The sequence below is a fragment of the Serinus canaria genome, chromosome 2, assembly GCF_022539315.1.
Source record: "Serinus canaria isolate serCan28SL12 chromosome 2, serCan2020, whole genome shotgun sequence".
Classification (NCBI taxonomy): domain Eukaryota; kingdom Metazoa; phylum Chordata; class Aves; order Passeriformes; family Fringillidae; genus Serinus; species Serinus canaria.
In genome coordinates this window covers 106206845-106219348 of record NC_066315.1, presented here as the reverse complement: position 1 = coordinate 106219348, position 12504 = coordinate 106206845, and positions in this window count along the sequence as shown.

Sequence of the window (12504 nt, the reverse complement as noted above, 5' to 3'; positions counted from 1 at the left end):
CAGACAGGACAGCCCAAAGCTGCCCATTGCTGAGCTGCAGCTGCTCCCCAAGTGCCAGCAGCAAACAGCTGGGGCTGGAGCCTTGTGCATTGCAAGGCTGGAGCTGCCTGTCCTGCCTACACAGAGCCTGGCATGCTGGGGTTGGCAGGGGAAGATCCCAGCATGGGCAGGAATGGAAGGGATCAGGGAGGGCTGTGCTTCATGTCCAGAGAGGTTCTCCAGGCTGTCTCTGGCCAGAGCTCCTCCAATGTCCCATACTGTAAAATTTCCACACTGGCCAATGAAAACATCACTTAAATGAGTGTGGAAGAAGCTACAGGAGTCATACACCAGCAAGTCTGGACACCACTGCTTCACTGGGCGCTCTCCATCCTAATTTGTGTCCCAGCTTTTAGAAGGGTCTGTGGAAATTAGACCCAACGTATCCATCCTTGCTCTGCTCCTGTCTGAACATCCAATTCTTAAGGATGAAAGCAAGGAAGGGTGTGGAAGCCCTAGTCTACCTTCTCATGTGATGAAATGAGGCTGAAACAGTGGTGGGGATTTCAAACCAGAAGCATACGCATATAGCTAGTACCATGTAACTGAATGGCTAAAAAAATGTCTACTTAGTCCTCTTCCCAAATTTGTGCACTTTTTCCTCTTCACAAATTTGTGCACTGGTATGATAAGATCAGGTACCAACACAAGCATCTCATCCTCCCCTGTTTCAAAACACAAACACCTGTTTAACATTACTCCACTGCAAATAAATTTGTATCTGAAATGCTGTTCAGCACCTATAAAGGAGTCTATTCAGATAATGGTCCCTTCATATTTATAAGAAAGGCTGAAACCTTCTTGTATGTTGAAAGAAAATTCAATTACAATTTCAAAAGAATACTTGTCCAGGTCAAGTTTTGTTTGAATCATCTAATGGGGCACACTTAATGCAGCATTTTTTAGACCAGTTTTCAAATGTTAGTTCTGAGAATAAGTTCATCTTTGTATTCACCAGTTTCTCTTTACCATGTTTGGTTTTAAATTTGACTTTCTTGATTTCAGCTAAAACAAGACCCATTTCTGTTTTGGTGATCTAACCTTGCATCTTTCTTTTCTTTCTTTTAATCGCATCCTAGAAAATGTTTTCCTTTCGTCTTCCATGCTTGTGGAGGGATGAGTAGAATGCCAGCTTCAGTCTACACCAGTTTTTTTTAAATTAAAAAAAAAAAAGTTTGCTGTACAGGTTTTCTACCAGGGTCAGGATCTAGGGGAGGGGGTAGAGTATTCTAAAATTTCAAAACTAAGTACCTCTTTTCTACCCAGAGTTTTCAGAATTCATTCTTTGTCTTGCAGGTCCAAAAGGTTAAAAATAACAGTACCTCCTGAGACTTCTCCCTGGGCTGTGCTCTTCCCTGGGATTCTGTGAGCTTTTTCCACCCAAACTGGGTCAGCCTCGTGCCTGATTTTAAAATCTCTGGGATCCAACGCTTTATAAAAATCAATGAGAACTTTCCCATTATATAATCCCAGCAGTCACATATGATATGCTCTTCCCCGATTCTTCTTAAGTTTGATTTTATATATTGAAATGATTATTGTTAGTTTTAAAGAGCTGTGAGCTTCTCTTGAAAAATTATGGGGAAAATTCTTCATGTGTGGAGTCTTTTCTCTATCTCCTTTTGCAAACCCTTCCCTTTTCAGGCAGGAAGACTACTGTTAAAATGAGAATGTTTCCTCATTGAACTTAGGAAATTGACTTTTAAGCTAAAAGGTTGAGAAAGTACATTTTCTTATATTTGCTCTGACTGTGCTGGCAATCTCTTTTACTCTCTGAAAATGTAATTACAAGAAATATTGATGGAATTTGCAAATATCTCTACGAATCTGTTTCTCTAGACATTTTGATACCCAGGTTATTCCTGCAGCTAGCCTGCAAGGTCTGGGAAGAACTCAAGAAGCCTTAAATTATATAGGGAGCTGTAACCATCAGATCAATGAATAAACCACAATAATTTCAGTATTTACGTAAAATACCTCATTGTTTTATCATTCTCTGCTTAGACAGACTCTTCTTTGCTATAATGCCTACAAAATATGTGATAACTGTTTGACAGCTTGCATGTGCACCAGTGTCCATCATACCCACCTGTTGCTGTGCTCTGGCTTTCCTGGTAATATCCAGCTGCTTCTAGACTTAGACTGGGTATTGGAATAAGAAGTTTTTTGATCTTTTATGCAGCCCCTAGCACAGTGTCATCCTGATGCATGGCAGGAACTAGAAGATGCTCCTGCAAAGCAAATTAACAGTGTCTTTGGGATTTGGAAATGACATGAAGAATTATTCAAGATCCGGCTCCAGAAAGTAAATCACTAAGTCAAACTGTTAATGATAGCTGTGACAGCAACACATGGTTTGGAATTTTATTGGAAAGAATTTGACAAATGCTTTAGATAATGAACAAAGTAATAAAAAATCAATGTCTATTCCCAGATAATTTGTGAAAAGGAAAAGGAGTTTATTTATGAAATATATTGTTTCTGCAAATAGTTCACCTCATGATTTCAGAGGGGAAGTAGGTAGGAAGAGAAAATGAGCTTAGCAAAACAAACATTGGTTTATATGTCAATATTCTTGTAAATGACAACGACAAAAGGGAAATACAGCTAATACGACATGGGAACAAAATAACTTCTAAAATGAAAATTTTGTTGTGACTCTTCTAAACCTCACCAGCTCCACAACAATGACAAATCCAAGAACCACCTAGTGTACTCTGATATTGAACATGGGGCTGCAGGAGAGCCCTGGCTATGCTGCTCCAGTAGTGCTTCCCAACTCTCCCACTCTCTCAATCACTTTTTGGTGCCATATATTTCCTTTTACTCAGTTTGTCTGCAGCAAATGACTGGGAAGCAAACAGACACATTTCTGTATTCCAGGGGAATAGCAGGTTGATTTACAGCAGATTTCCTTATGACTTTTTAAGGACAACATTAATATCATTTATAGTCAACCTAATCATTTCCTTTGACAGAAACAACTGCAGAGGAGGGAAACTTCTTCTTGTGACTTTTACCTTAATTAGGAAGCCAGAAACCTATCTAGGGTGGAGCTGGGCAGGTTAAAAAACCCCAGGACATCTTCCCCCAGCCCTAGCCAGGGTGCAGGCATGTGTGTATGACCTTTTGCACTGAGTTTCACGGCAGTTCCCCTCCCCACCTTCCAAGGTTTTCATTTCAGTCTGATTAATTCCTGTGATGGTTTTGGGTGGGGTAGAGTTAATTTTCTTCACACTAGCTGGTAAGGGGCAATGGCTTGGACTTGTGCTGTAAACAGTGTTGATAGTTCAGGGGTGTTTTAGCCATTGCTGAGCTGAGTTACATAGAATTAAGGCTTTTTCTGCTCCTCACATCACCACCACCAGTGAGGAGGCTGAGGGTGCAGAAGGAGCTGGGAGGGGACACAGCCAGGAGAGCTGGCCCCAATAGACCAGCAGGGTATCCCAGCCCACATGGGGTCATTCTGAGCAATGAAAGCTGGGGATGAGACAGGAAGGGGGGATGTTCAGAGTGATGGAGTTTGTCTTCCCAAGTCACTGTTAGGTGTGGTGGATCCCAGCTTTCCTGGGGATGGCTGAACACCTGCCTGCCTCTGGGAAGTGGTGAATGAATTCCTTGTTTTGCTTTGCTTGTGTGTGGCTTTTGCTTTACCTATTGAACTGCTTTTATCACAATTGATGTGTTTTCTTGCTTTTACTCTCCCAAGTGTCTTCCCCCATCCCACGGGGAGAAGTGAGTGAGGGGCTGTGTGGGGCTCAGTTGCCAGCTGGGGTTTGCAGGCAGAGGGGAGCAGCTGCTCCAGAAAGGGACAATAACTTATTTTGTTTCCAGCTGGAGCCATCGTGACTTTTTATGGCTTATTTTTAGTCTGATCAGATGTGGGAGAGGAAATAGGTAACACCATAGCAGAGATCAGGATGAAAAGCAAAGCCAGGGGAGTACAGAAAGCACAGCTGAGATCTGTCCCCCTCCTGCCTGCAAAAACACAAGTTTATGACCTGAGAAAGCACAGCAGCCAAGTGTGTGTGTGTGTGTGTGTGTAGTGGGGTGGTTTGTGGGGTCCTGCCCATGCCCATTTGCTCTCCCCTCAGTGCAGATGCTCCTCCTCACCTTGTGGGACAAAGAAGAGCGTGAAGTTTGAGGTTTGCCCTTTCAGGTCCTGTGTCCTCCCCCAAGGAGGGCTGCTGGTGTTGCTCTCAGGGGGATGACAGCCCCCGAGCACAGCTTGGCTCTGCACCTGGAGAAATCCCACCACACAGCCCGCTGTGGAAGAGCAGTGTGGGGAAATGGTCTGCTGCTAGTGGAATGGCACATGGGAAAGTGGAGCCCTCAAGGTGCTCCAGGGACCTGGCAGGTGACAGGAGAGCCGTGGTCAGGGCTGGCAGCTGCTCGCTGTGCAGTCCTCACACCCTGGACTTCAGCACTGCTTGCTGCTCCCCTGGATGTCTCAGGAGTAATCCAAGAGCTGGCTTCTTGAGGGGCCACCCCTTAGTTCTCTGTGCTTTATTTCCAAAAGCAGAATCTCCTTAGATTCTAGTGAGGAAAACACTGTCAATGGACAAAGTATTTTTCTCTGCCAAATACCAGGACCCTAAATAAGAATGCAACTGCACCTGGAGAATAAGCTGAGTAAAATGAACCTCTCAGGAGGTCTCTTCTTTCCCATTAAAGCCCTAAAACCAGGCAACATGTATCCGTGAGTTTTATCTTCTTCCTTCCTTTCCATAGTGTTATCTTCCACTGGTAGTAATAACCTCTTAGGGATATGTTTTCCTTTCATGACTATCCTACTACACAGAAAGACAGGTAAGCATTGTCTGTCTCCTTGAGAGACCCTGCTTGCAATGAGGGAAAATGACATCTGAATGACAGGTGACTCTGAGCTCTCCAGCCTCAGCTCTACTTTTGCTTGCACCACAGCAAATAACTTTTCTGAGCATCTTGGAGAGCATGGAGGGGGACAGAGCCTTTCCACAGCTTAGTAAGAAATGGCTGCAAAACTCATTCAACTCATTTTGGGGTGTCAGATGGATTTCTGCCACTATGTCCATTCAAAGTCAAAATCTCCTAAATTGGGGATATGAGCAACAGTGCTCAGGGAGCAGACAGCAGGCACTGACTGCTGCTGTAATCAATGTAGGTTTATGCAATGAGTGGCTTTTAGTAGTATTTAAATCTCAGATGTCTGTGGAAAACATCAACTCGAAGAACTTTCTGTCCTCAGTAATTTAGATTGTGTTCATTGAAACTGAACACAGAGCATGGAGTACTCTCAAGTTCATTTAAAGCCCATGCTCAGTTATGGCCTCAAATTCACATTTAAAGCACCAGGGAAGAAGAAGTCTGACTTTCAAATACTGATTGTAAGTCCTAGTTTTAGAGGTAGCAATGAAATGCCCATGGAAGGGAGCTGTGTATGATTGGTTTCAGACATACTCCCTGGCTCGGAGAAAAACAAAAGAAAAACGTTGGGAAAGTCATTACAGGAAGGATTGGTTTCAGTTTTTCAAGGTTACAGGAGTCTCACCCTGACTGCTTTTGTTCTCCAGGAGGCTAAGTGCTTATCTTAAACATCAGGGAGGCTCTTCATGTGCAGCATCCACTCAGGCACTAGTAAAGATACAGTAAGGATCTTAAACATGAAAAAACAAAACCCAAAGAAATGCAGTCCTATTTTATGCCCAGAAATAAGACTTTTTCTTTTATCTGACCTGATTTCTGAAAATAATATTTACAATACTATAGTTTTTCCTTCTGAGGAGAATGAAGTACCTGAAGGGAGCCTGCAGGAAAGATGGAGAGAGACTGTTTAGAAGGGCCTTGAGTGGCAGGACAAGGGGGAATGGCTTCACACAGAGAGAGAGCAGGTTTAGATTAGGTGTTAGGAAGGAATTCTTTACTTCATGGTGGTGATGGTGGTGAGGCACAGAAACAGGCTGTCCAGAGAAGCTGTGGATGCCCCATCCCTGGAAGTTTTTAAGGCCACGTTGAACAATGCTTGGAGCAACCTGGGCTAGTGGAAGGTGTCCCTGCCCCATGGCAGGGGGGCTTGGAACAAGATGATCTCTAAGGTCCATTCCAACTCAGGCCATCCCATGATTCTGTGGATTTCCTTCTACAGACTCCAGCTTGCCATCTGTGCTGTGCTTTCCCTTGCACAGTCTGAATTTGCTTTTTCTGAGGATGGATGAGCACAAAGACCAAATAGCACCAAATAGCAGGGGAATCTGGCAAGCCCCATCCTCCTGCTGGGTGAAGTACAACCTCTCACTGTACCTGATGGCAAGCTCCATGTTGTGATAGATTTAGATGGGAAGTGCCAGTTTAAATGGTGGCACAGAGTTTCAAGCATCTATAACCTATGGGAAATCACTGAGTGCCAAAGACTCTTTATGCTAAATCTCCTAGTCAGAGAAGTCTGGCCTTTCCATACGGTTATTAAAACTTGTAATTCCTTGTGCATTTTTAAAATTGCTTTTTTTAAGTGTTTGCTATGCCAACAGCAGGTGTGGAAGCCCAGCCCACAGCAGTTTGCACCTGCAGCAGTCCTTCATGTGAGCTTCAAAACCTTCTAGAACATCCACAGTGTCTGGTGCTGGCATAGGCTGGTTTGATGCAGTCTGTCAGTCAGTCTGGATGTCTTTCTGCTCTGTGTCTGACTGCCTGGACCACTCCTCAGCCTGGTGCCCTGGGTATGAGTGACCCACAGCACCCATACTTTGTGGATCCCTGCAGCACATCCTGGTATTGGCTCCTCAAAGAGATTTTGCAGTTAAACTGCAAAGATCCCTTGGGAGTGATGTTGGCCTGCTGCAGCATGAGCTGGCCCTTCCCAGAGCCCCCCCTCCTCCATATCCCTGTGTTTCAGCTTTCTGCTTTGGCTACACAGGGGTTTGAATGCACAGGTAAAGGTGACAGAAGATATGAAACCAAAACAATCCTTAAAATGGCAGCATGGAAACAAAACTCACCTTTCTGCAGTGAGGCTTTTGCCATCTTGCTTTGACCTGCCCTTGCACTGGACCTCCTCTTGCTAGAGGATGCCTCCCTACCCCTAGGGCTGTAAACCTGGAGAGATCAAAAATCACGAGCTGGATTCCCTGAAGCGAATCAAAGTGAAAAGGCTGCAGTCTTAGATCATAAAAAAATGTTTTACAAACATTTACAAACAAACCAGCAAAATGTGCCTTTGTTTTCTTCAGCTGATCTCACCGTGTTTTGCACTGTTTGTGCATCAACTTTATTTAAACCCCAACATTTAACCCCTCCAGAAATTAACACCTCACTTTACCTGCTCAAGGAGGGAATCTGAAGGGAAATCCAAATCATGCAGCAGTTTGGGCTTTCTTCTCTACCACAGCCTCATCTCTTCCCAGTACTTGCTCGTGTGTAAGGGTTCTTGTATATGAAGATGGAGGTAAATTCTTTATACACCAACTGAGAAATTATATTTCAATACATATTTATGTGAACCACAAACATATTTAAATGTAAAGTTGTCATTACAGTGTCAGCCATCCCTCTAACTGCTGGAAAACCCCTAACCTAAGCAGTGCTTTTTATAACTCAACACATTAATTATATTTAGCATCCTTAATTATCTCTTTTCCATAGTCGACTCTAATAAATTCCAAACATTTAAAAATAATTTTCAATAATGCTGCTTTCTTTGCATATTTTCAATCAGCTGCACAAATATCTAAATTAGCTGGTGATTATGTGACATTTGGTTTACTTTAAAAACTGGTAATTAATTGCCCAATGCAACATTTTCTTTTTTAGTCTCCATTGTCCCTCCCCCTCACAGCCCTGGGACTGGGATGGGCTCCAGGCTTTCCTTTGCCCACTGTCTCCCTGCTCTGGTTGCCTGGGATTAACAAGTGGAAATATAAATGATGAGCAGCAATATGTTTAAGACTCAGACATACATAAATATTAGCCTTTTTAGCTTGTACACACTGGCAGCAGTCATTCTAATTGACTAATTGACCAAAAGGTTGGTTATTTTTAATTGAGAATTTTCACTACAAATGTCTTGGAAATTTTTGCAAACTTCTATTGTAAAAATGTATTAAAATAAATTGTAATTTACCATGATTTCTTTATTTAAATATTAAAAAGGAATATATTAGTCCTCCTAGTAGAAAGCCATTGGGAAGAAGGATAGCATCCCACTTGCATTAAAAGAATAAGTTATTTTATATGTCTGGCCATTGTTTTAGGTAATAAGCTGGTTTTTGTTGTGGATTTTTTGGTGGGAGGGAGACAGAGGATTGAAGGGGGCAGAAGAATAAGAGGACTAAGAGTGTGCAGGGGAAACTTTTCAAAGAAAAGGGGAGAGAACAACAGAAAGAATTGATAATACTCAGCTGATTTTCATTGATAACCTAATTTCTTCTGCTTTAGTGGTGCACTTAGCACAGCACAGCTGCATAAAGCATCCACAAATAAAGACTCCCTACAGAGAAAAGAGGTGATGCTACTGAGAGTCTTCAGAGAAATAAGACAATGGCATGAAGAAGGGAAAAAATCAATGTAATTTCTTTGTAAAAGTAAGAATGAACAACTCATTCTGGACAGTTTCACATTCATTAGAGAGAACTTCTCTTACTTCTCCTCCTGAATAACCACTGGGTTTTTTCTAGAGGACTTTCTGCAGCAATCTGCCCAGGCAGGTTCTACCTTTCTACCTAGATATCCTGTATGTGCTGAATGTATGGATTTAGTAGAATTTCCTGATGGGACAGGGCTGAGGAATTACAAGCTGAGTGTGATCTCTGATACATCCCATTGTGTGCTGGGCAGGTGGGACCCTCATGGCCTGCTCACCTTTGTAAAACACTTTGACAACTTTGAGTGAAAAAGTAGTGCCTTTATTTGGAGATTGGTCTATGCTAGCCCAGTGGAAAAAAAAAAAAGAAAAAAAAAAAGGTGATAATAAAACAGGGACTGAGTTTGTCCTTGGGGTAGTCAAAAGAAGATGAACATTTGAATATAGTTGAAGAAATATTTTCTGGCAGATCATCTCATGTGAAAGAAGGGAAATGGAAGCAAAGAGGAAATATGCCTAAGAGGAACAGAAAAGAGATTTTTGTCTTGGGACTTTCTTTTCTGTGCTAGGACTTCTGTGATGCAGGTCTCTCCCTTCTTTCCATCCTTTAAACTGCTCAGTACTGGGGATTTCTTATTGTTATTGAAGACTCTCACAAGGATATGCCAGAGCAAACTCTCTCAAAAACTGACAGGCCAGAAAGCCTCTATGGCTCCTGTGAGTGGTGAACTTGGAGCAAAGCTGAAGAGAGCCAAGAGCCAGAGAATGAAGGAAATTGAGCCTCACATGCAGGCAGATGAGGAAACAAGCAAAGCCTCTCAAATACTGTCTCGACATCTGTCTCCTGTGGCAGCAAAGAGGCAAAAAACAGCTAGGAAAAAATCTTGGCACACTGGAAAATTAAGTACACATACTTTTAAGGAAGAGGATTAGGTAAGCTCGTGATCAGAAAGAAAACACAGATCCTGACATGGCTCTGCATTGTGAAATTTCTACTGAAAGGACTGAGGGAAAATAAAGGACCAGAATATCTACTCTAGAAATGAAAGTTAATCTCTGTGAGCAGAAAGGAAATACAATGTCAAGAAATCCTTAAACTTGTTCATTACTATGAGAAAAATAATAGCCCCATTTTACAGAGAGGTAAACTAGTTGCCAATGGAATTGAGTTTCTTGCTGTCATCACACAGTAGATCTAACTCATACCTAGGCATGGATCACACCAGGTCATTCACCTGTCAATTTGTGTGTCAGCTAATAGGAAAATACTTCGATTACAAAGAAGGACTGTAGAATTTGCTCAGCAGAAGATGATTGCAAGGCACTCATGGCATCCTTCTCTAGCCAGTCCATGGAAACATCAATCTGTTCAGGCAAGGAGCTCCCAGAGGCTGGCTTGTGAAATCTTTATTCACAGCCTTCAAAAGACATTCTAAAAACTCTGATTGTATCCCAGAGTTACCTTGTTTCATATTCCCTCTCATGAAGGAAACTGTAAGTACACCATCTTTTTTGTGCTTTTCACACTGTGTGGCTACTAATGTCTGCACAAAGTGGGCAATGGTGGCAATATTACTTCTGGGTCTTTCACTGTTTTCCTTGTGTTTTGAACTCATTCTACGCTGTGTTAATGGCAAGATACAAGGCAGCAGAGACTTAGACCAGCTGACTACCTGTTCACGTAAGTGCATCTCTGCATGCTGCTTTTTCTGCCTCTGATTCCTATAAAGTGTTTTTTCCCTGAGGGATTATATTTTAAGTTGTGTTATAAAGCCAATGCACAACTCCCCAGTACCCGTGTTATTTGCACTGGATTGCAGCTACAGAGAAAACTCAAAAGGTAGATGTGCAACTAAACAATTCAGACGAGACACAGACCACCACAAAATATATTATTAAATAAAATGATGTTTGATTTGTAGCTGTGAGACCAACCCCTTTTGACATTCAAGGGAGCACAGCTATGGGCTGTCTTGAAAGCCTCCAAACATCGATAGTTTTTCTGTTGCTAGGAGGAAGGGTTTTGAAGTGGGAGGAGAAGCAGAGACCCTCCAGTCAACAGAAGGATCCTCGTGTAAGGGTCAAGAGGGAGCAGAACATAGAGGGAGAAAAATATTCAGCTGACCATACTGTCCTATTCTCTATTCACTTTAATACCTACACTTAATGATATGCTTTAAAGCTAAACCTCAGGAATGTCAGGAGTCTTTTTCTCATGGTGACATCCCATGTAGGCGGAATCTCTCGAGTTCTCCCTTTAAAATAGAAAGATGAATAAAGGCTTGCCTTGGAGAAATTTCCTCTGGATTTGAGCTTGTTGGTGTGTTGTTTACTCAAATGATTTATGGACTGGAGATTAGTGAAGTCATAGCAACACAGAAATTGCCAAGTGAAAATAAAAACAGCCCTGTGTATCCTTATTGAACATAATCAAGGAAGCAGCTGACAAACAAGGCTTTTTTTCCCCTGTTATGCAGAGACTTGGTATGAGACAAAGCTGATTTTCGCCTTTCAAAACTCTTTGAGCAGTGTCTGGCATTCTAGTAACTGTCATGATAAATTTGACTTTACCAAATAATGGGATATTTTTTATCTTGCCATCCCTCATATATAGCCGTCAAAGACTTATTTCCTTCTGGAGAGATTGCCATGTCCTTCCAGGAGGCAAGGGCTGGGAAAAGACTCACTCCCAGCACTGCCAGACTTGCTCTCAAGTCACACATGGTGAGATTTGTCTTTCAGTAAAACTAGTAAAAAGCCATGGGTCTGGGCTGAGCTCATTTCTTGGAACCTCTGAAGACCACAGAGAGCACTTGTGCACCTCTGAGCAGGGGCAGCATCTTTTAGGGTAAGATGAGGGCATCTGGAGGACTGCAGAGGGACCCCACAGGACTACGTTTTGCAGATAGGTTCAGGTCCTCCCCCTCCCCTTCTGAAGCCTCTCCTTTCTTTTCTAATGACAAAAGTGGGATGATTACTATCACTGAATGTGTTATGCATTCTGTAGCACATCAAAAAGAGAGTGCTGCCTATCACTGAGGAAAAACAGAGCAGAATAAACTTTCCCTGGTTACTCTCTTTGTGGGTTCAACCACTGTATAAGACATTTTTGCCGGGCCCTGCAGAAGAGGACTCCCCCTTAATTTATTTTTTCTGGTTTTGCACAAAGGTGTACACAATAGGGTGGTGTTTGTTGTGGCTGGACATTTCTGCTGCAATGCAGTTAATAGTTCACTCCAGAGAGACCAAGCTGGAAATCTGACCTCAGAAGGTTTTTACCTCAGTGTGACAGGGAAGTGGCACCTTGATGGCATCTTCTGACCTGTTCATGAGTGGCCTTGTGAGAGAGCAGCAAGGGTTTGGGATCACTTAGACTATGGCAGAATTATTCATTTGCTTGTATGCAAAGAGAGAGATTCCCTTTCCTTAAATTCTGTTCAGACAAGGTAGGTAAGAAGAGAGGAATGAAAAGTGTGTATGGGCCTGGAAAGCAGAGGAAGAATAGATAATGGCATCTATGAAAGCTTGCAAACTCCACCCTAGTGCAAGATCAGGGGAGACGTATGTCAGGACCGGTGAGAAAAGCAATTTGTTGGAGTGGCAATTTGGGGGCAGAAAGATCACTCTGAGAACTAAATGGAAAATGTACATCTATATCTTGTTGGTCCTTCTATATGCAGCTGAGTAAAAGTACATCACTGAAAAGAGGAGAGGAAGGATAATACTTTTGACAAGTTCAGGGTCTACAAAGATTTCAAAACAGGCGAGTGCTGTGGTACTTTAGGGGGCTGTCAGACCTTCAAAGTGAAGAATCCAGTTGAAGGTTGCCTGTAAGCTGTCAAAGAAAAAACAGTCCTTCTGTGGATGCACACAGTGGATCACCAAGAAGATGGCAATCTGGCAGAGATGCA